Source organism: Pleurodeles waltl, chromosome 10 (assembly GCF_031143425.1).
Source record: "Pleurodeles waltl isolate 20211129_DDA chromosome 10, aPleWal1.hap1.20221129, whole genome shotgun sequence".
Lineage (NCBI taxonomy): Eukaryota > Metazoa > Chordata > Amphibia > Caudata > Salamandridae > Pleurodeles > Pleurodeles waltl.
The window spans coordinates 1,066,892,322-1,066,913,130 of record NC_090449.1 but is presented as its reverse complement, the minus strand read 5'-3'; the positions used below and the strand labels follow the sequence as shown (position 1 = coordinate 1,066,913,130).

Here is a 20,809-nt window from a genome sequence, read left to right as displayed (position 1 = left end):
AGGCTTTATCACTGCGTCCACAGGCTCTCCTTCTAGACTGATATGGAGTGAGTGCCGCAGGGAGGGTCCCAGACCCTGAGTCTGAGAGGGGTTGGAGGCCTTACCACTGCGTCCACAGGCTCTCCTTCTAGACTGATACAGAGTGAGTGTCACAGGGAGGGTCCCAAGCCCTAGTCTGAGAGGGCTAGGAGGCCTTATCACTGCGTCCACAGGCTCTCTCTCTCTAGACCGACATGGAGTAAGTACCCCAGAAAGGGGCCAAACCCTGAGAGGTATCGGCCATCTTATCACTGCGTCCACAGACTCCCCCTCTAGACTGACACGAAGTGAGTGTCACAGGAAGGCTCCCATACCCTGAGCATGAGAGGGATAGAAGCTTCATCACTCCGTCCACAGGCTTCCCTTCTAGATTGATACAGAGTGAGTGTCACAGGAAGAGTCCCAGACCCTGAGTCTGAGAAGGGTTGGAGGCCTTATCACTGCGTCCACAGGCTCCCCTTCTAGACTGACATGGAGTGAGTGTCGCAGGGAGGGTCCCAGGCCCTAGTCTGAGAGGGGTAGGAGGCCTTACCACTGCGTCCACAGGCTCTCCTTCTAGACTGATACAGAGTGAATGCCTCAGGGAGGGTCCCAGGCCCTGAGAGGGATGGGAGGGCTTGTCACTGCATCCACAGGCTCTCTCTCTACACTGACACGGAGTAAGTGCCCCAGAAAGGGGGCCAAACCCCGAGAGGTATCGGCCATCTTGTCACTGCGTCCACAGACTCCCCCTCTAGACTGACACGAAGTGAGTGTCACAGGAAGGCTCCCATACCCTGAGCATGAGAGGGATAGAAGCTTTATCACTCCGTCCACAGGCTTCCCTTCTAGACTGATACAGAGTGAGTGTCACAGGAAGAGTCCCAGACCCTGAGTCTGAGAGGGGTAGGAGGCCTTATCACTGCGTCCACAGGCTCCCCTTCTAGACTGACATGGAGTGAGTGTCACAGGGAGGGTCCCAGGCCCTAGTCTGAGAGGGGTAGGAGGCCTTATCACTGCATCCAAGGGCTCCCCTTCTAGACTGATATGGAGTGAGTGCCGCAGGGAGGGTCCCAGACCCTGAGCATGAGCGGGATAGGAGGCCTTACCACTGCGTCCACAGGCTCTCCTTCTAGACTGATACAGAGTGAGTGCCTCAGGGAGGGTCCCAGGCCCTGAGAGGGATGGGAGGGCTTGTCACTGCATCCACAGGCTCTCTCTCTCTACACTGACACGGAGTAAGTACCCCAGAAAGGGGCCAAACCCTGAGAGGTATCGGCCATCTTATCACTGCGTCCACAGACTCCCCCTCTAGACTGACACGAAGTGAGTGTCACAGGGAGGGTCCCAGGCCCTGAGCATGAGAGGGATAGAAGCTTTATCACTCCGTCCACAGGCTTCCCTTCTAGACTGATTGTAGTGCTTTCCTCTTATTTAGTTTCTAAGCACTAACATAACACAACAGAAATGCACTTCTGAGGTCAAAGAAGACTTTTATTGTTATTTTATTCTTCCCCAACCACAATGTTTATGAATGAATGACGAATTAGTAGCTTTCAAGTCCGCGTTAATCAAACAAAATATATCAGTTTGCAATATACACAGCAGGTTATATTTATAAGATATTGAATGCAAAGCAAAACAAATACTTCACCGTGTAGGAACTATTTACAGCTACATCTTTCTAAGGTCTGCAAGCTGAGGACCCCTGTCAGCCGCGAGAAAGAGTGTCATCTACCCACACGGGATGCTGGCAACTGGCGCCAAGCTCCAGCACGAGGTCCGGCAGATTCGAATCTGACTCTCTGCAGCCTGTTACATTCGTTACAAAGGTGTGCCCCCTCCCCTCAGACCTGGGAAACTGAGCAAGCCTTTTGGAGACTGGCCAGGTCTCCAAGACTACTCCTGTTCCCAAGCTCAAGGGAAGAGAAACGACGCCCATGTACTCTCTCTTATCAGGTCTAGTCTACTGTGAGAGCAAAACATCTTGGTTCTCTGGTGCAAAAACACAGCTTGGAAAAATACAGAACTCCACGTTAAAGGCAATGGGCAGCTAACCTAAATATCAAATGCAATGTCATGTTAAAGGCAATAGGCAGCTAACCTAAATATCAAATGCAATGTCTAGTGTCATGTCAAAGCCAATAGGCATCTAAGCTGAATACAAAATGCAATATATAATATCATGTCAAAGCCCATAGGCAGCTGAGCTGAATACAAAATGCAATGTATAATATCATGTCAAAGCCAAAAGGCAGCGGAGCTGAATACAAAATGCAATGTCTAATATCATGTCAAAGCCAATAGGCAGTTAAGCTGAATATCATGTCAAAGCCAATAGGCAGCGGAGCTGAATATCATGTCAAAGCCAATAGGCAGTTAGGCTGAATACAAAGTGTAATATATGATATCATGTCAAAGCCAATAGGCAGCGGAATATATGATATCATGTCAAAGCCAATAGGCAGAATATCTAATAGCATGTCAAAGTCAATAGGCAGCTAAATTGAATACATCATGTCAAAGTCAATAGGCATGCAATGTCAAAGCCAATAGGCGGCTAGACTGGATACAGCATGTCAAAGCCAATAGGCAGAATACCGAATGTAATGGCTAATGCAATGTCAAAGCCCATAGACGGCTAAACTGAATACAGAAAGCAATGGCTAATGCCATGTCAAAGCCAATAGGCACAATACAGAATGTAATGACTAATGCAATGTCAAAGCCCATAGGCGGCTAAACTGAACAAAACATACCATGTGCTACTGGTGAACATTGAGCAACTAATATGCGCAGTGGTGAAACACAAAGTCATTGGTCAAAACAAAACTTTATCAAATGGCAGGACATTCCGCCCTTTGACCAATGAATTTTTGTTTCACATATCTCATATTTCAAAAAAAAAAAAAAAAAACATCAGCACAAAAAAACATTATGATCAAAGCAATCCCTGTAAAGCAATAGAAGTGAATTAACACATTGATCTCATAACCTTTCACATCAGATACATCTACATAGAAAAGATGGGCAATTTTTTTTTGTTTTTTTTTTTTCCTTCTGAATGAGTCTCTAATTCAACAGTGTTAGCAATTTGATGTGGCATGAGTTCTACTCATGTAAAGATGCACGGTCCACTTGAAAGGTTTGCTGGAAGATAAGCAAAAGTAACTTGAACTGAAGGCGCAGTTTGCGCAAAATGGATCCATGGTGCTGGCACTTTACTCAGCCAGGTTCAGGTTGGGGATTCGGTCCCTTCCCCGACCCCACACGCACACACCGGAAGGGGGACCACACAGCGCACTCAGGGACAGTGGCGAAACGTGGTAGGATCTGCAAAAGAAACAAGTATGACTTTTCTTGCAAATAACATTTTTCATTTAAACTGCACCCTTCCTCTTTCTTTCCCTGTTTTATAATCAGCAGGACGTTTTTGAGGCCCTTTGTTATATTTTCTGCAGGTTCTGGAGGATCACTTGGGGCTTCAGCCCACACATCAGCACTGAGGTTTTTATCTGCTGCGACACAGCTTCCCTTTTCTTGCACTGTCAGAAGGGCTGGGGCAGACTCATTCTTTACCAAACCTCCATTCACTGCACTTTTGTCAATTTGGGCCATTCTGTCTCCAATTTGTATGAATGAATCAGATTCTTTTCTAGGTATCAGCATAATTTCGATTTTTCCTTGGTAATTTGCAGCAATCACTCTCCCTAAAACCTGATCAATTTGCCATTTCTGTTCTGGTAACTTTCCTCTCCCCAACTGCTCTGTGACTGCTTGCATGACAGATTGCTTTTGTGCGTGCTGCACAGTTTTTATCAAATCTAGGGGAATGTGCATCTCTCTCATCTCTGCCCACCTGTAAGTGGCCTTTTCACATTTCTGGGGCACCCACATAGCCATCCCCACTAAGGCAGAATTCTGGGTGAACACTTCTCTCTCTGAATTTTTCTGATTAACATCTGCAAGGTAATTGAACCAGTTAGGTACAAGCCATGTGGCTAAAACATTATCAAAGAACCAAAAATCAGCGTAAAAATGACACATCTCACGTAGCTCTTGCTTTAAAATCTGACACACATTATACAACTCTGTTCCTTCTACGGTGCCAGAAAACAACATTTCAGTCAATGAATCATTAGTAAAACAAACATGCTTTTTATCTTCAGTAGACACGAATTCAAATGGTGCACACAATTTCATTGATAATTCTTTTACCTGTGGTACTCTAGCCCTGTCTTGCAAGTACCAGATCCATTGTATGATTCTAGCTAGGGGCACTATTTTCTTTCCTTGTTCTTGATTTAAATATACATAAGTATTTCCTTCTTGCACTGCGCAGAAACCTAAAGTCTGCATTATTTCATTTGCCAAATCACAAGCGCGCAGCTGCATATTATTTTTCACAGTGACCATGTACAAAAGTGTTAGGATTTCTCTCAAATGAGGGCTATTCTTTTTCCAAAAATCAAACAAGCTAATGAAACTCGGGGTGTCTTGCTCTAAAATCCTTCGTTTTACTTGTGCATTTTGCAACGGTAACTCGTAAATCACATTCTGACTCTCATCCGTGTTATCAGTTAAGGAATGCATTTTGGCTGCCAAAAACCCTGGCTCACAGGAAAACTCAGTGCAGCTCGGAGCTGTCTTAACCCCCTCATTACTGGAATGGGACAAGAAAGATTCTTCATTTTTATAACTTTCAGCATAATTTTGAATTATCGTATCCTGGCTAATTTGCTCACGTAAATTCCTATTTTCATGTTCCAACTTCCTACATTTCTCCTGCATTTCTCTGTAAGCAGATAAAGGTATCCAGACCTTTCTGTCATCATTACTTCCAAAACACACGTTTTCTACATATATACAACAGGAATTATTTCTCAAAACAACATCAGGCATTTTAGCTACACATGCATTTTCTTCTGTAATTCCCCAAACAGAAAACAATTCACAGTTTTTCTTAGCACCATCAGGCAGTTCATCAACACATGTATTCTCAGACATGGTCTGCCGTGCTACTGTGATTCTCCAAACAGAAAACAATTTCTGTAATTCTCCAAACAACAAAAAACAATTACACTTTTAAAGTGTGCACTTAGAAATCTACTAACTCGTCAAACCCCTTCTTAATCACCTCTTAATGACCGACCCCACGACTCCAGGTACCAATTGTAGTGCTTTCCTCTTATTTAGTTTCTAAGCACTAACATAACACAACAGAAATGCACTTCTGAGGTCAAAGAAGACTTTTATTGTTATTTTATTCTTCCCCAACCACAATGTTTATGAATGAATGACGAATTAGTAGCTTTCAAGTCCGCGTTAATCAAACAAAATATATCAGTTTGCAATATACACAGCAGGTTATATTTATAAGATATTGAATGCAAAGCAAAACAAATACTTCACCGTGTAGGAACTATTTACAGCTACATCTTTCTAAGGTCTGCAAGCTGAGGACCCCTGTCAGCCGCGAGAAAGAGTGTCATCTACCCACACGGGATGCTGGCAACTGGCGCCAAGCTCCAGCACGAGGTCCGGCAGATTCGAATCTGACTCTCTGCAGCCTGTTACATTCGTTACAAAGGTGTGCCCCCTCCCCTCAGACCTGGGAAACTGAGCAAGCCTTTTGGAGACTGGCCAGGTCTCCAAGACTACTCCTGTTCCCAAGCTCAAGGGAAGAGAAACGACGCCCATGTACTCTCTCTTATCAGGTCTAGTCTACTGTGAGAGCAAAACATCTTGGTTCTCTGGTGCAAAAACACAGCTTGGAAAAATACAGAACTCCACGTTAAAGGCAATGGGCAGCTAACCTAAATATCAAATGCAATGTCATGTTAAAGGCAATAGGCAGCTAACCTAAATATCAAATGCAATGTCTAGTGTCATGTCAAAGCCAATAGGCATCTAAGCTGAATACAAAATGCAATATATAATATCATGTCAAAGCCCATAGGCAGCTGAGCTGAATACAAAATGCAATGTATAATATCATGTCAAAGCCAAAAGGCAGCGGAGCTGAATACAAAATGCAATGTCTAATATCATGTCAAAGCCAATAGGCAGTTAAGCTGAATATCATGTCAAAGCCAATAGGCAGCGGAGCTGAATATCATGTCAAAGCCAATAGGCAGTTAGGCTGAATACAAAGTGTAATATATGATATCATGTCAAAGCCAATAGGCAGCGGAATATATGATATCATGTCAAAGCCAATAGGCAGAATATCTAATAGCATGTCAAAGTCAATAGGCAGCTAAATTGAATACATCATGTCAAAGTCAATAGGCATGCAATGTCAAAGCCAATAGGCGGCTAGACTGGATACAGCATGTCAAAGCCAATAGGCAGAATACCGAATGTAATGGCTAATGCAATGTCAAAGCCCATAGACGGCTAAACTGAATACAGAAAGCAATGGCTAATGCCATGTCAAAGCCAATAGGCACAATACAGAATGTAATGACTAATGCAATGTCAAAGCCCATAGGCGGCTAAACTGAACAAAACATACCATGTGCTACTGGTGAACATTGAGCAACTAATATGCGCAGTGGTGAAACACAAAGTCATTGGTCAAAACAAAACTTTATCAAATGGCAGGACACTGATACAGAGTGAGTGTCACAGGAAGAGTCCCAGACTCTAGTCTGAGAGGGCTAGGAGGCCTTATCACTGCGTCCACAGGCTCTCCTTCTAGACTGATATGGAGTGAGTTTCACAGGGAGGGTCCCAGACCCTGAGCATGAGCGGGATAGGAGGCCTTATCACTGCGTCCACAGACTCACCCTCTAGACTGATACAGAGTGAGTGCCTCAGGGAGGGTCCCAGGCCCTGAGAGGGATGGGAGGGCTTGTCACTGCATCCACAGGCTCTCTCTCTAGACTGACATGGAGTAAGTACCCCAGAAAGGGGCCAAACCCTGAGAGGTATCGGCCATCTTATCACTGCGTCCACAGACTCCCCCTCTAGACTGACACGAAGTGAGTGTCACAGGAAGGCTCCCATACCCTGAGCATGAGAGGGATAGAAGCTTTATCACTCCGTCCACAGGCTTCCCTTCTAGACTGATATGGAGTGAGTGTCACAGGGAGGGTCCCAGGCCCTAGTCTGAGAGGGGGAGGAGGCCTTATCACTGCGCCACAGGCTCGCCTTCTAGACTGATATGGAGTGAGTGTCACAGGGAGGGTCCCAGGCCCTAGTCTGAGAGGGGTAGGAGTCCTTATCACTACGTCCACAGGCTCTCCTTCTAGACTGATACAGAGTGAGTGCCGCAGGGAGGGTCCCAGGCCCTAGTCTGAGAGGGGTAGGAGGCCTTATCACTGCACCACAGGCTCTCCTTCTAGACTGATACAGAGTGAGTGCCTCAGGGAGGGTCCCAGGCCCTAGTCTGAGGGGTAGGAGGCCTTATCACTGCATCCACAGGCTCCCCTTCTAGACTGATATGGAGTGAGTGCCGCAGGGAGGGTCCCAGGCCCTGAGAGGGCTAGGAGGCCTTACCACTGCGTCCACAGGCTCTCCTTCTAGACTGATACAGAGTGAGTGTCACAGGGAGGGTCCCAGGCCCTGAGAGGGCTAGGAGCCCTTACCACTGCGTCCACAGGCTCTCCTTCTAGACTGATACAGAGTGAGTGTCACAGGGAGGGTCCCAGGCCCTGAGAGGGCTAGGAGGCCTTACCACTGCGTCCACAGGCTTCCCTTCTAGACTGATACAGAGTGAGTGCCTCAGGGAGGGTCCCAGGCCCTAGTCTGAGAGGGCTAGGAGGCCTTATCACTGCGTCCACAGGCTCTCCTTCTAGACTGATACAGAGTGAGTGCCTCAGGGAGGGTCCCAGGCCCTGAGAGGGATGGGAGGGCTTGTCACTGCGTCCACAGACTCCCCCTCTAGACTGACACGAAGTGAGTGTCACAGGAAGGCTCCCATACCCTGAGCATGAGAGGGATAGAAGCTTTATCACTCCGTCCACAGGCTTCCCTTCTAGACTGATACAGAGTGAGTGTCACAGGGAGGGTCCCAGACCCTAGTCTGAGAGGGGTAGGAGTCCTTATCACTGCGTCCACAGGCTCTCCTTCTAGACTGATACAGAGTGAGTGTCACAGGGAGGGTCCCAGGCCCTAGTCTGAGAGGGGTTGGAGGCCTTATCACTGCATCCACAGGCTCTCTCTCTCTAGACTGACATGGAGTAAGTGCCCCAGAAAGGGGGCCAAACCCCGAGAGGTATAGGCCATCTTATCACTGCGTCCACAGACTCCCCCTCTAGACTGACACGAAGTGAGTGCCTCAGGGAGGGTCCCAGGCCCTGAGCATGAGAGGGATAGAAGCTTTATCACTCCGTCCACAGGCTTCCCTTCTAGACTGATACAGAGTGAGTGTCACAGGGAGGGTCCCAGGCCCTAGTCTGAGAGGGCTAGGAGGCCTTATCACTGCGTCCACAGGTTCTCTCTCTCTAGACTGACATGGAGTAAGTACCCCAGAAAGGGGCCAAACCCTGAGAGGTATCGGCCATCTTATCACTGCGTCCACAGACTCCCCCTCTAGACTGACACGAAGTGAGTGTCACAGGAAGGCTCCCATACCCTGAGCATGAGAGGGATAGAAGCTTTATCACTCCGTCCACAGGCTTCCCTTCTAGATTGATACAGAGTGAGTGTCACAGGAAGAGTCCCAGACCCTGAGTCTGAGAAGGGTAGGAGGCCTTATCACTGCGTCCACAGGCTCCCCTTCTAGACTGACATGGAGTGAGTGTCACAGGGAGGGTCCCAGGCCCTAGTCTGAGAGGGGTAGGAGGCCTTACCACTGCGTCCACAGGCTCTCCTTCTAGACTGATACAGAGTGAGTGCCTCAGGGAGGGTCCCAGGCCCTGAGAGGGATGGGAGGGCTTGTCACTGCGTCCACAGACTCCCCCTCTAGACTGACACGAAGTGAGTGTCACAGGAAGGCTCCCATACCCTGAGCATGAGAGGGATAGAAGCTTTATCACTCCGTCCACAGGCTTCCCTTCTAGACTGATACAGAGTGTGTCACAGGGAGGGTCCCAGACCCTAGTCTGAGAGGGGTAGGAGTCCTTATCACTGCGTCCACAGGCTCTCCTTCTAGACTGATACAGAGTGAGTGTCACAGGGAGGGTCCCAGGCCCTAGTCTGAGAGGGGTTGGAGGCCTTATCACTGCATCCACAGGCTCTCTCTCTCTAGACTGACATGGAGTAAGTGCCCCAGAAAGGGGGCCAAACCCCGAGAGGTATAGGCCATCTTATCACTGCGTCCACAGACTCCCCCTCTAGACTGACACGAAGTGAGTGCCTCAGGGAGGGTCCCAGGCCCTGAGCATGAGAGGGATAGAAGCTTTATCACTCCGTCCACAGGCTTCCCTTCTAGACTGATACAGAGTGAGTGTCACAGGGAGGGTCCCAGGCCCTAGTCTGAGAGGGCTAGGAGGCCTTATCACTGCGTCCACAGGCTCTCTCTCTCTAGACTGACATGGAGTAAGTACCCCAGAAAGGGGCCAAACCCCGAGAGGTATCGGCCATCTTATCACTGCGTCCACAGACTCCCCCTCTAGACTGACACGAAGTGAGTGTCACAGGAAGGCTCCCATACCCTGAGCATGAGAGGGATAGAAGCTTTATCACTCCGTCCACAGGCTTCCCTTCTAGATTGATACAGAGTGAGTGTCACAGGAAGAGTCCCAGACCCTGAGTCTGAGAAGGGTAGGAGGCCTTATCACTGCGTCCACAGGCTCCCCATCTAGACTGACATGGAGTGAGTGTCACAGGGAGGGTCCCAGGCCCTAGTCTGAGAGGGGTAGGAGGCCTTACCACTGCGTCCACAGGCTCTCCTTCTAGACTGATACAGAGTGAGTGCCTCAGGGAGGGTCCCAGGCCCTGAGAGGGATGGGAGGGCTTGTCACTGCGTCCACAGACTCCCCCTCTAGACTGACACGAAGTGAGTGTCACAGGAAGGCTCCCATACCCTGAGCATGAGAGGGATAGAAGCTTTATCACTCCGTCCACAGGCTTCCCTTCTAGACTGATACAGAGTGAGTGTCACAGGGAGGGTCCCAGACCCTAGTCTGAGAGGGGTAGGAGTCCTTATCACTGCGTCCACAGGCTCTCCTTCTAGACTGATACAGAGTGAGTGTCACAGGGAGGGTCCCAGGCCCTAGTCTGAGAGGGGTAGGAGGCCTTATCACTGCATCCACAGGCTCTCTCTCTCTAGACTGACATGGAGTAAGTGCCCCAGAAAGGGGGCCAAACCCCGAGAGGTATAGGCCATCTTATCACTGCGTCCACAGACTCCCCCTCTAGACTGACACGAAGTGAGTGCCTCAGGGAGGGTCCCAGGCCCTGAGCATGAGAGGGATGGGAGGGCTTGTCACTGCATCCACTGGCTGTCTCTCTAGACTGACACGGAGTAAGTGCCCCTGAAAGGGGGCCAGACCCTGAGAGGGATAGGCTATCTTATCACTCCGTCCAGAGGCTCCCCATCTAGACTGACATGGAGTGAGTGCTCCAGGAAGAGGGCCAAACCCTGAGGGTAGGACCTCTTATCATTGCATCCACAAGCTTCCCCTCGAGACTGACAGGGACTGAGTGCCCCATAAGGGTCCCAGACCCTGAGAGGGATAGGAGGTCTTATCACTGAATCAATAGGGTCCCTCTCTCTAGTTTGAGACAGTTACTGAATGTTTGAGACAGAGTTACTGAGTGTGAGAAACACCTGAGGCAGGCAGAGCGGGAAATCAATGTGGATCTTGGCGGTGTGCCTGCAGGGTGGATATACACAAACCTGTTCTCAGCCTCTGTGCCACATGGGTAAATATACACACCAGTAAACAATCACCACTTCCTGTCCTGGATACAACAGAGCACCTGGTCACATGCGAAACCTAAAAGGATGGCTTTGTTTAGTAGGCACGATACAAACAAGGCAAGAAAAGGGTTTTCTTGTAACACACCACAGGGCCCCGGCCCTATGCATTCTTCACTATTGTGAGGCAGTTCACCCCTACCCCTAAAACACGCAAAGTTGTCGCTCTTCTTGAAGTGATACATGAGCTTCTAGTGTGTGGTGTGTGTTGTCACAACACAGGCAATGATGGAGAATATATATGTCCCTCTTGGATGGGGTACGTGGAGTTGTAACATCTGGTGTGTGCCTTGACAGCACATACAATGACGGAGATTGGTTGCGTCCTCTTTGATATAATACACAGAGTTGTAGCTTGTGGTGTGTGTTGTGACAACACATACAATGCTGGAGAACAGTTGTCCTGCTCTTGGATACAATGCACAACGTTGTAGACTGTGATGTGTGTTGTTACAGCACATACAGTGATGGAGAATCCTCTTGGATATAATACATGGTGTTGTTGCTTATGGTGTGTGTTGAGACAGCACATACAATGCAGTTGTCGTGCTGTTGGATAAAATGCACGGTGTTGTAGTCTGTAGTGTGTGTTGTCACAGCAGAGACAGTGGTGGAGAATAGTTGTCATCCTGTTGGATGTGATGCACGGTGTTGTCACCTGTGGTGTGTGTTGTCACAGCACATGCAATGATGTAGAATAGTTGTTGTCCTCTTATATGTGATAAACAGTGTTCTCGGCTATTGTGTGTGTTGTTACAGCAGATACAATAATGGAGGGTAGTTGTCATCCTGTTGAATGTGATCCACAGTGTTGTCACCTGTGGTGTGTGTTGTCACAGCATTTACAATGATGGAGAATAGTTGTTGTCCTCTTGGGTGTGATACACGATGTTGTCGTTTGTGGTGTGATACACGGTGTTGTCGTTTGCGGTGTGTGGTGTTGTGACAACACATACAGTGTTGGAGAATAGTTGTGTCTTCTTGGGTGTGACACACGGTGTTGTAGCCTGTTGTGTGTGTTGTCACAACATAATGACAGAGAATATTTGTCATCCTCGTGTGTGATACACGGTGTAGTCGCCTGTGGTGTGTGTTGTCACAGCACAGAAAGTGATGGAGAACACTTGTCGTCCTCTTAGATGTGATACACAGTGTTGGCGCCTCTGGTGTGTGTTGTCACAGCACATACAATGATGGAGAATATTTTTTGTCATCTTGGGTGTGATACACGGTGTTGTCATCTGTGGTGTGTGTTGTCACAGCACATACAATAATGGAGAATACTTGTCATCCTCTTGGGTGTGATACACGGTGTTGTCACCTGTGGTGTGTGTTGTCACAGCACATGGGAATAGTTGTTGTCCTCTTGGATGCGATACACTGTGTTGTCATCTGTGGTGTGTGTTGTCGCAGTACATACAATGATGGAGAATACTTGTCGTCCTCTTGGTTGTGATACAGGGTGTTGTCGCCTGTGGCGTGTGTTGCCACAGCACATACAATGATGGAGGGTAGTTGTTGCACTCTTCGGTGTGATACATGGTGTTGTTGCCTGTGGTGTGTGTTGTCAAGGCACAGACAGTGATGGAGAATAGTTGTCATTCTCTTGGGTGTGATACACGGTGTTGCCTGTGGTGTGTGTTGTCACAGCACAGAAAGTGATGGAGAATAGTTGTCGTCCTCTTGGATATAATACATGGTGTTGTAGCTTGTGGTGCATGTTGTCACAGCACAGACAGTGATGGAGAATAGTTGTCATTCTCTTGGGTGTGATACACAGTGTTGTCACCTGAGGTGTGTTACAGCACAGACAGTGATGGAGAATAGTTGTCATTCTCTTGGGTGTGATACACAGTGTTGTCACCTGAGGGGTGTCACAGCACAGACAGTGATGGAGAATAGTTGTCCTTCTCTTGAGTGTGATACACAGTGTTGTCGCCTGTGGTGTGTGTTGTCCCAGTACATACAGTGATGGAGAGTAGTTGTCGCGCTCTTGGGTGTTATACACGGTGTTGTCGCCTGTGGTGTGTGTTGTCACAGAACAGACAGTGATGGAGAATAGTTGTCCTTCTCTTGGGTGTGATACACGGTGTTGTCGCCTGTGGTCTGTGTTATCCCAGCACATACAATGATGGAGAATACTTTTTTTTAACACTTGTATTTATTGGTATTTCAAATGATACACATTATTATTCACGATTCCTTAACGTATTAAACTGACATACCACATTACATCCCGTACCACCATTGGGTGACTGGTTCATACATTGTAATACCACAAACTCAGGGTGGCCCCTTGTTACAAGTCTATATTCAAGCATGGTAGTCCGCAATGCAGGCGTCATGGAAGCCGCAGATTCATAGTGGCATGGCTGTGAGATGGGGAGCCAGTTTCCCCTAGTTGCATCTCTGTTAACACATAGAACAACTCTCCCCTAGTACAAGGGTAACAAACTAACCAAGTAGCTTGTCCAGATGTGTCAAACTTGACTGTATGGTGTGCAGGTGTAATCGCCAGGCTGCAGCGTTGAGGGTTCCCTAATGTACCCCTGCGCCCATCCGTAACAGAGGGGGCCATGAGGGGGTGAGACACGAGTGGGATCGCACAGAGGTCCCTGCCAGGTGTGTGCATCTGCAGTGAAGGGTTGGGATTAGGTGCATATCATACTTCTAACCCTCATTGATTATAGGCCTGCCAGAGTCCTCATCTGTAGCCACATCTGAGGTTTCCCAGGTGTCCACCACCTCTGCTCACAGGGGGGCTATTGGTCTGCGCCTCAGTCCTCTCATCTCTTGTCTCTGTGGTGCCCTTTCCTCTGCCCTCGCCCAGTGTGTTATGTCCATTACCCATATGTCCAGTCTAGGCCCATTTTTATTTTTCCAGGCCATCACCACTCTCCTGCGTGCTAAAACCAATGCTGGTCGGAGAACCTGTCCCCACCTTTTTGGGAGAAGGCCTTTCAAAGAGACCCAGTAAGCATACAGCTGGCCTGTTATCTAGTTGCCTATCTAATGCGCTGTTGAGCCGTGCAAGGATTCCTCCCAAGTAAAGCCTTAGTGTTGGACATTCCCAGGTCATGTGACAAACGTCATCGTCAACCAGCTGGCATCAGGGGCACGTCCCCGACATCACTCCATATATCCTGTTAATTCTGTATGAAGTGAGGTAGGTCCTATGGACGTAATTGTATGTGTGTACTTCAGGCATGTATTTCGTGAGACCTTGTGTGCATATGCTAGGGTCCTAGCCTATTTGGTGTCCGTCATGATGCTAGGTGGAATGGATGGAAGGTAGTTGTCCTCTTGGGTGTGATACACGGTGTTGTCACCTGTGGTGTGTGTTGTCACAGTACATACAATGACGGAGGGTAGTTGTCCTCTTGGGTGTGATACACAGTGTTGTCACCTGTGGTGTGTGTTGTCCCAGCACATACAGTGATGGAGAGTAGTTGTCGCGCTCTTAGTTGTAATACACGGTGTTGTCATCCGTGGTGTGTGTCGTCACCGCACGGTCAGTGGCATTGAACCGCAGGGCTCGCAGTGCCAGCTCATGGGGTCAGGGACAGCAGGACTGGGTGAAGAGACTGGTACTGCAGGACCTCTCCACACAAACCACCCAGTGAGACCTTATTTTTTGGCCCCAGCACCACCACGGCGAGGGCACCGTGGTAGATTTTTAAAGGGAATTGTCCCTTGAATCCCTCCCCACAGACAAGCAGCCATACTGGGGAGCGACTTTGGGAAGTGATATAGTGAATCAGGAGGTCTGATGTTGGGGCTTAGTGCCCTCTGCCACCCCCTACAGACCACATGGGTGTCCAAAGTGCCTCATTCATGCAGGGATGCTGGCCCAGGGATGAGGGGCTACTTCTGGACTGATGGGTGTCAGGGAGTCCAGGCCACCCCTCACTTTATACTCATGTCATCTAGTTGGGGCCCAGGGATGAGGGGCTACTTCTGGAGTGATGGGTATCAGGGAGTCCAGGCCACCCCTCACTTTATACTCATTTCATCTAGTTGGGGCCCAGGGTTGAGGGGCTACTTCTGGACTGATGGGTATCAGGGAGTCCAGGCCACCCCTGACTTTATACTCATTTCATCTAGTTGGGGCCCAGGGATGAGGGGCTACTTCTGATTGGTGTGAGGGAGTCCAGCCACCCCTCACTTTAAAGTCATGTAATCTAGTTGGGGGTGCTCACCTCTGGGTGGAAGGCTGGGAGGCCTCCTGGCCTCCCTGACGATATTAAAAGCACCCCCCTTAAGGATGGTCTCTTGCACAGAAGACACCCTGTGGGATGAGACCACTGTACCCTGGAGAGGTAGCAAGGCACTTGGTTTCAGTTGATAAAGTTGTGCTCCTCCCCAGTGGTTTCAGTGATGACACCAAGAACCGGAAGCTTATCCGTGGTTCTGTCCCTTTTTTCGGGGACATATGTGGAGGATGTGAGGACTCTGCCCTTGAACCTGGGACTTCCAGATGTTAGGAGAAATTATAGATGTTTGGTTCCTGTGTACCACTGCCCCCACTCGGATGACCATGTTAGGACATTTGTTGAACACTAGGTGTGGTGAGGCTGTCATGTTTCACTCCCAGAGGGAGTTGAGGGCTTGGATCTCAGAGAGTATACGATGCGAGTTGTGACATATTGTAGGGTTCACCCGCAGCTACATTTTTTGCAAAATACAACCAGGCTTCTGTTTACATGTAGGAAACTAAGAAACCAGAGCCTTCTAGCACCACCTGTGTCTGAGATAGGGCCCCACCCTCAGTCATAGTGCTTACACAGGAAGGTGCTACAATAAATATATCCTGCGGGGAAAGATGTGGTGGCCTCAGGTGACCTCTGGTCTAAAGTCTTTAACTAAGGACGATCTTAGCAACTCACAGTCAATGGACAAATGTGTCAGACAAAATGCAACAATGTTCTATACAAAGACTCAAGGGCCGAGGCAAAATCGCCACACCTCTTCCTACAATTGTATAAAGATTATTTATTGATGACTATAGTAAAAAAAAAGTGCACAAGTCTGAAGGACCAGCCCCCTAATCCTCAATCACCAAAACAAATGGTGCTATAATTGCGAAATAAGACTCAGCACAATTATATAAACTTATATAAGAGGGAAAATTCCCTTAAATATCTTTGTGTCCTTATGCAGCATCATATCAAAGCATTAATCCATCGACCACGTTCTCCTTTAACATGATAGGTTTTTATTAATTCAATTATAATCATCCATTTGAGACTCCATGTACAGTGTGATTAGCCATAGCCAACACGTTTCGTCCCAAAGGACTTCTTCAGGGCTACAAGCATACAAATATAAATAACAATAATTTAATATGGAGAAAAAGAAAAAACATTACAAGACAAAAATAATAATTAAATGTTAAAACCATACATAAATATGCCTCTCAAAAGTCTAAAATTTTACATATTCTCATGTTGTCTTTAAATTTATTTATATGATCCATATGTATTAGAAATTGTCCCTATATGTACATCAATTATTTAAATTTGGTGTTTTCAATTATTCATTCTTTTTGTTATAGCCCAAAGGCAGATAGAGCAGAGACGTGACGTGAATCAGACTCTCCTAATGACTGAATTCGAACTGAGCCAGAAAATAGCATCCCTAATAAATAGTAGAAAATCATTTATCTTATTCATTTTCCATAGATTTTGTGAGAACAACTGTATCCTTTCCCCATAAGATAACCAAAATGTCAGAATCTAGGTTGCCATCAAACAAATATTATATACCACATGTTATTCCTTATTAAGTGGTGTGGCTGAAGAAGTGCCTGCTAAAACAACCTAAAAAATTGCAATATCCGCGCTAAGAAATTAATTTTATCTTGAGACATGGTAAACGTAGATATAAAACTATCGTTCAACAACCCAATTATACTCAATCTCAATCACCAGTTTAAACAATCTTCTATATTTTTATGTCAACGCTATAAGAAACGGGTTTATAGAGTGGCGGCCATGTTAATAAAATGTCCCCTCTTTGAGAAACACATAAACATAATGCATAGTGCAATCTAAAATGGACCGCTTTTATCTGATTTATAGCGAGTTTAGACATATTACGCTTAGTCTCAAAAGACTAAAGTGGTATATTGAATTTTAAGGAAAAACTAGCACGAATAGAAATAATCCTCCCTGAATGAAGATTATATCATTAACAAACTCATACCTCGGAAATCAGTCAAAAAAGTTATTCTGGGTGCAATAACCTGCGGCGACAGAGAAGCAAAATCTTCTCATGTGGAATATCCCCACTTTTAGAATGACATTTTATTGCTGTTACCTGTGTGAGTTTCTTTACAATTCATGTCAGTACATACGAATTTGGTGGACATCTTGGAAAGTCTGAATCATCACCTGATTACATTCTCTAAATGACCTCAATCCACATTTATTTAATATATCCACTTGTTGAACCCCAGGTAAAACCAATTATTGTATGGATAAAAATAATGATCAAAACCATTGGAAAATCTGACTTTCTACCAATAGTCGGCTCATCATTATTTCCCCTTGTGTGAATGTTAAGTTTCGTGGCAGCCATATTGAATTCCTATTATTTACCGATTTCAATCCATTCGAAAATACGCCAACGAATATCATATGTGTGTCACGCTTCTTTTCACGCAACTAGAACAAATGCAATAAATCCTACTTGGTTGATATCAGATGACATTAAAAATGTTTATCAATAAGAAATATTTGCGGCGGCCATACTTGAATATGTTCTCTCCCGACAACCGATCCTAGATTCCCAGTTTGTATGTATTTGGCGGCCATATTTAAATGTATTGATTTTGGGCAGATATTTAAAATGTATGATATTTGCCAAATCAAATCAATTGAAAAACAAAGAGAAGGAGGTTATTTGTATGTCTAATTTGACCTATAAGTGAAAGGCATTTGATCGTAATCTGTCACCATCGACCTTATAAAATACTATTTGGTACTAATCCAATTTCGTTACACTTCCTTCCATAGATGAGCATAGATCATGAATTCATATCTGTAGAAGATCATTAACACAAATCTAATATTCGATGACAATCTATGGTTCCAATCAAGATCCAATGATGAGACGCATCAAATCCAAGGCCATAAAAATGTCAACTTCATTAGTAATTTTCAAGTCATAATTCCCTCAACCTTACTGTAAAGTCATCATAGACCATTATTATCTCCTATATGATTCAAATTCCTAAGAAATAGTGAAGTTCATTATTTACATTTAGTCCTTCATTTACAGTGCGCAGGCGACATATCCATCTTGCCTCAGCTTGCCTGAGTGCAAGATCCCTAGTTCCTCCTCCTCTCTCACATTGGGACACATGCTCAATACCATGATCCCAAATTTGGGTATGAGTTGGATGAACCTTTTGTATATGGATTGCCACAGGATATCTAACATCACCATTTTTTATGGCTCTCACATGTTCCAGCACTCTTATTTTTTAGACTTTGAATACTGCTGCCTATATACAATTTCCCACATGAACATTCTATCACATATACCACATACGTATTGTTACAATTGATAAAAGAATTGATAGTATATTCATCCTTGGTATTGTATTTGAACTTCTGTATCTTATTGACTCCCATTTGACATATTGCGCATCCTCCACAGGTATAGAAGTCTAATGGTCTGACCGGTAACCATATCTCTGTCTCTGATTTACTCTGATTATCTTTTATAGAACTAGGACACAGAATATCTTTTAGTGTCTTTCCCTTACAATAAACTATTATGGGCTTTTTTGGTAACACTCCTTTTGTCCGCTTTGAATTTCCCCTCTTCTATAAGTTTATATAATTGTGCTGAGTCATATTTCGCAAAAATGCAACAATGTATCAAACTTCCTGTGACATCTTTTCCCTTTGCAGCCTGAGGTGGGTGATGAGGCAAATCAGTGGGTTTACCCGAGTGGATACAAATCTGTAACCATGGTTCAAAAATCCACATCTTCCACCGAAACCCACCTTCAAGACTGAACATTAGTCCCACAAAAGCCAAAGATGATGTTTCAGGGTGCAAAAGGGGTGTGTTCCCAAAATTTAAATAAAAGATATTTGTGGCAAGTTAATGGTGCCCAGAGCACTGGATGTATTTCTGGAGTGGTTAGTTATAGCCCCAGTCGGCCTTGGAGGCAAAGTTAATTGAGGGTTGCTAGACATTTTTTGGCATCCGTTAATTGAGCAGATGCGGTTCCTCCATGACAGCGGAGGAGCGTCGCCCCACTAAAACAATGCCCCCAGAGCAGAAAAATAAAATGGAATAAAGTTTATTTATTTCCATTTTATTTTTCAGCACCCAGTCCTGAACCGAATGTCAGGGCGGGCAATTGCTGCTAAGTGCTACAGGGAGCTGTGTACTTATGTTTAAAGTGAGCATGTCCGTTTGGCCGGCTGTCTCGTGATGGCCAGCCCGACATGCGCTTTTTAAACTTCTCTTTCCTAGCTATCTTAGGACAGCCGGGTTAGAGAAAGCACAGGCTTCTCTTATGCCGTTTCCTGGGTCCCGCATTGAAGCTTCAAGGAGACATGAGGCAGAAGCTGAGCGGCCTGCCATTAAGGTGAGAGTAACTTTTTTAATTCTACTATATCACCACCCATATTTTGCCCCCCACCACTATAAATACAAGCCAGCCACCACTGTAATGGAGGGGTGCTAGAGCCGAGCTGGAACCTGTTGATTAAGGGGTGCCGTAAATTGTGGGGTGTAGAGTTGGGCTGTCACCCGGTACTACAAGTGTATAAATCGCTCTCATGTACAGCAGGTAAAACCCAGGGGGGCCCTGCTCCTCTCTTTCAAGAGGTGCTCTGAGATGGTCATTTTAAGGTCAGAGCTGTTGGGGGACTCTTTGTCACACATGTCTCCTTCCGCCAGTGCTTGCCAACAGCCTATGTTGACATTTCACAAATGCAAATATGGGCTCAAAGCCCCAGCATGCGACGCGCTGACTGAAGGGGTCACAGGCGGCATAGGGTTTCCTGGCAGGTATGAAAGGGGTGGGGGTGCTCCCTGAGGAGACAGGAGGATGCTAGGCTGGACCAGTGCTTAATTTGTGCCAGTGTTTTCTGGTACTCTGCACCGGCATTTCTTTCTAAACATCTGCTAACTAGTTATTCACCACATGGTGGCACTGTCTGCATATTTTTTTAGCAGAATTCCTGAGTGGTGTTTTAATATACCGATATACACACTGTAGTACAGCTGTCTCTGGTATTTGGCATTGGTGGCAGTAGCTGGACCTGTGCCAGCCGCAGTGGACTCCTGAAAAATACTTTGGGACATGACATTTAATTTTTGACAAATTAAGTACTTGACTGGACTCTCCTGTCAGAAGCGCAGTCCCCTTCGTGGTAATTACTGGGGTCAGTGCTCTGCCCGGGGCTAGTGAACCCCCCTGTCCTGTCCAGCTGCGGCACACATTGCGTGCGGACCCACACCCCCTGCAGGTGCCCTTGCAGCTCTCAGCATTGACCTATGACCCAGGACTACAAGCTGTGATACGTGCCCAAATGTCAGCCTTACTACGGCAGTGGCCCCTGGTAAGGGTTGAATAAAGCATATTTTAATGCATGTGTCAACCCTGGTTAAAGTATTCCTAACTCAAAGGCCACCAGTGCAGAATGGGTTCACAGCAGCCTTTAGAAAGCCTGCTGCAGTCATGCAGCTGAAATACACTAGGGGGCAGCAGAGCATTAGCTTGAAGTCGCTAGACACACATTCACATTCCCTAGGGAAATAGACGACACATTTCCTTGTGAGCACATCATACAGGTGCCCTTGTTTGGAATATCTAATCAGTTTCCCCTTTTAAGTGTACAGACTCACAAACATGCAGTATTCTCACCAGGGGATAAATATTGTAAGATATTTTTA

At 46.4% G+C, this 20,809-nt stretch overlaps 1 protein-coding gene and 1 long non-coding RNA gene across 3 annotated transcripts in view; one reads left to right on the top strand and one right to left on the bottom strand.

Moving 5' to 3' along the window:
- CHN2 (chimerin 2) overlaps positions 1 to 20,809 on the top strand; it is a 490,714-nt gene that overhangs the window by 293,444 nt on the left and 176,461 nt on the right. The gene's annotated exons all lie outside the window — the stretch shown is intronic.
- Positions 1,507 to 6,622, bottom strand: LOC138262239 (uncharacterized). Its single transcript, XR_011199218.1, has 2 exons — positions 5,431 to 6,622; positions 1,507 to 3,351 (listed from the first exon to the last, which is right to left on the bottom strand). It is a non-coding gene; the product is annotated as an uncharacterized lncRNA (long non-coding RNA).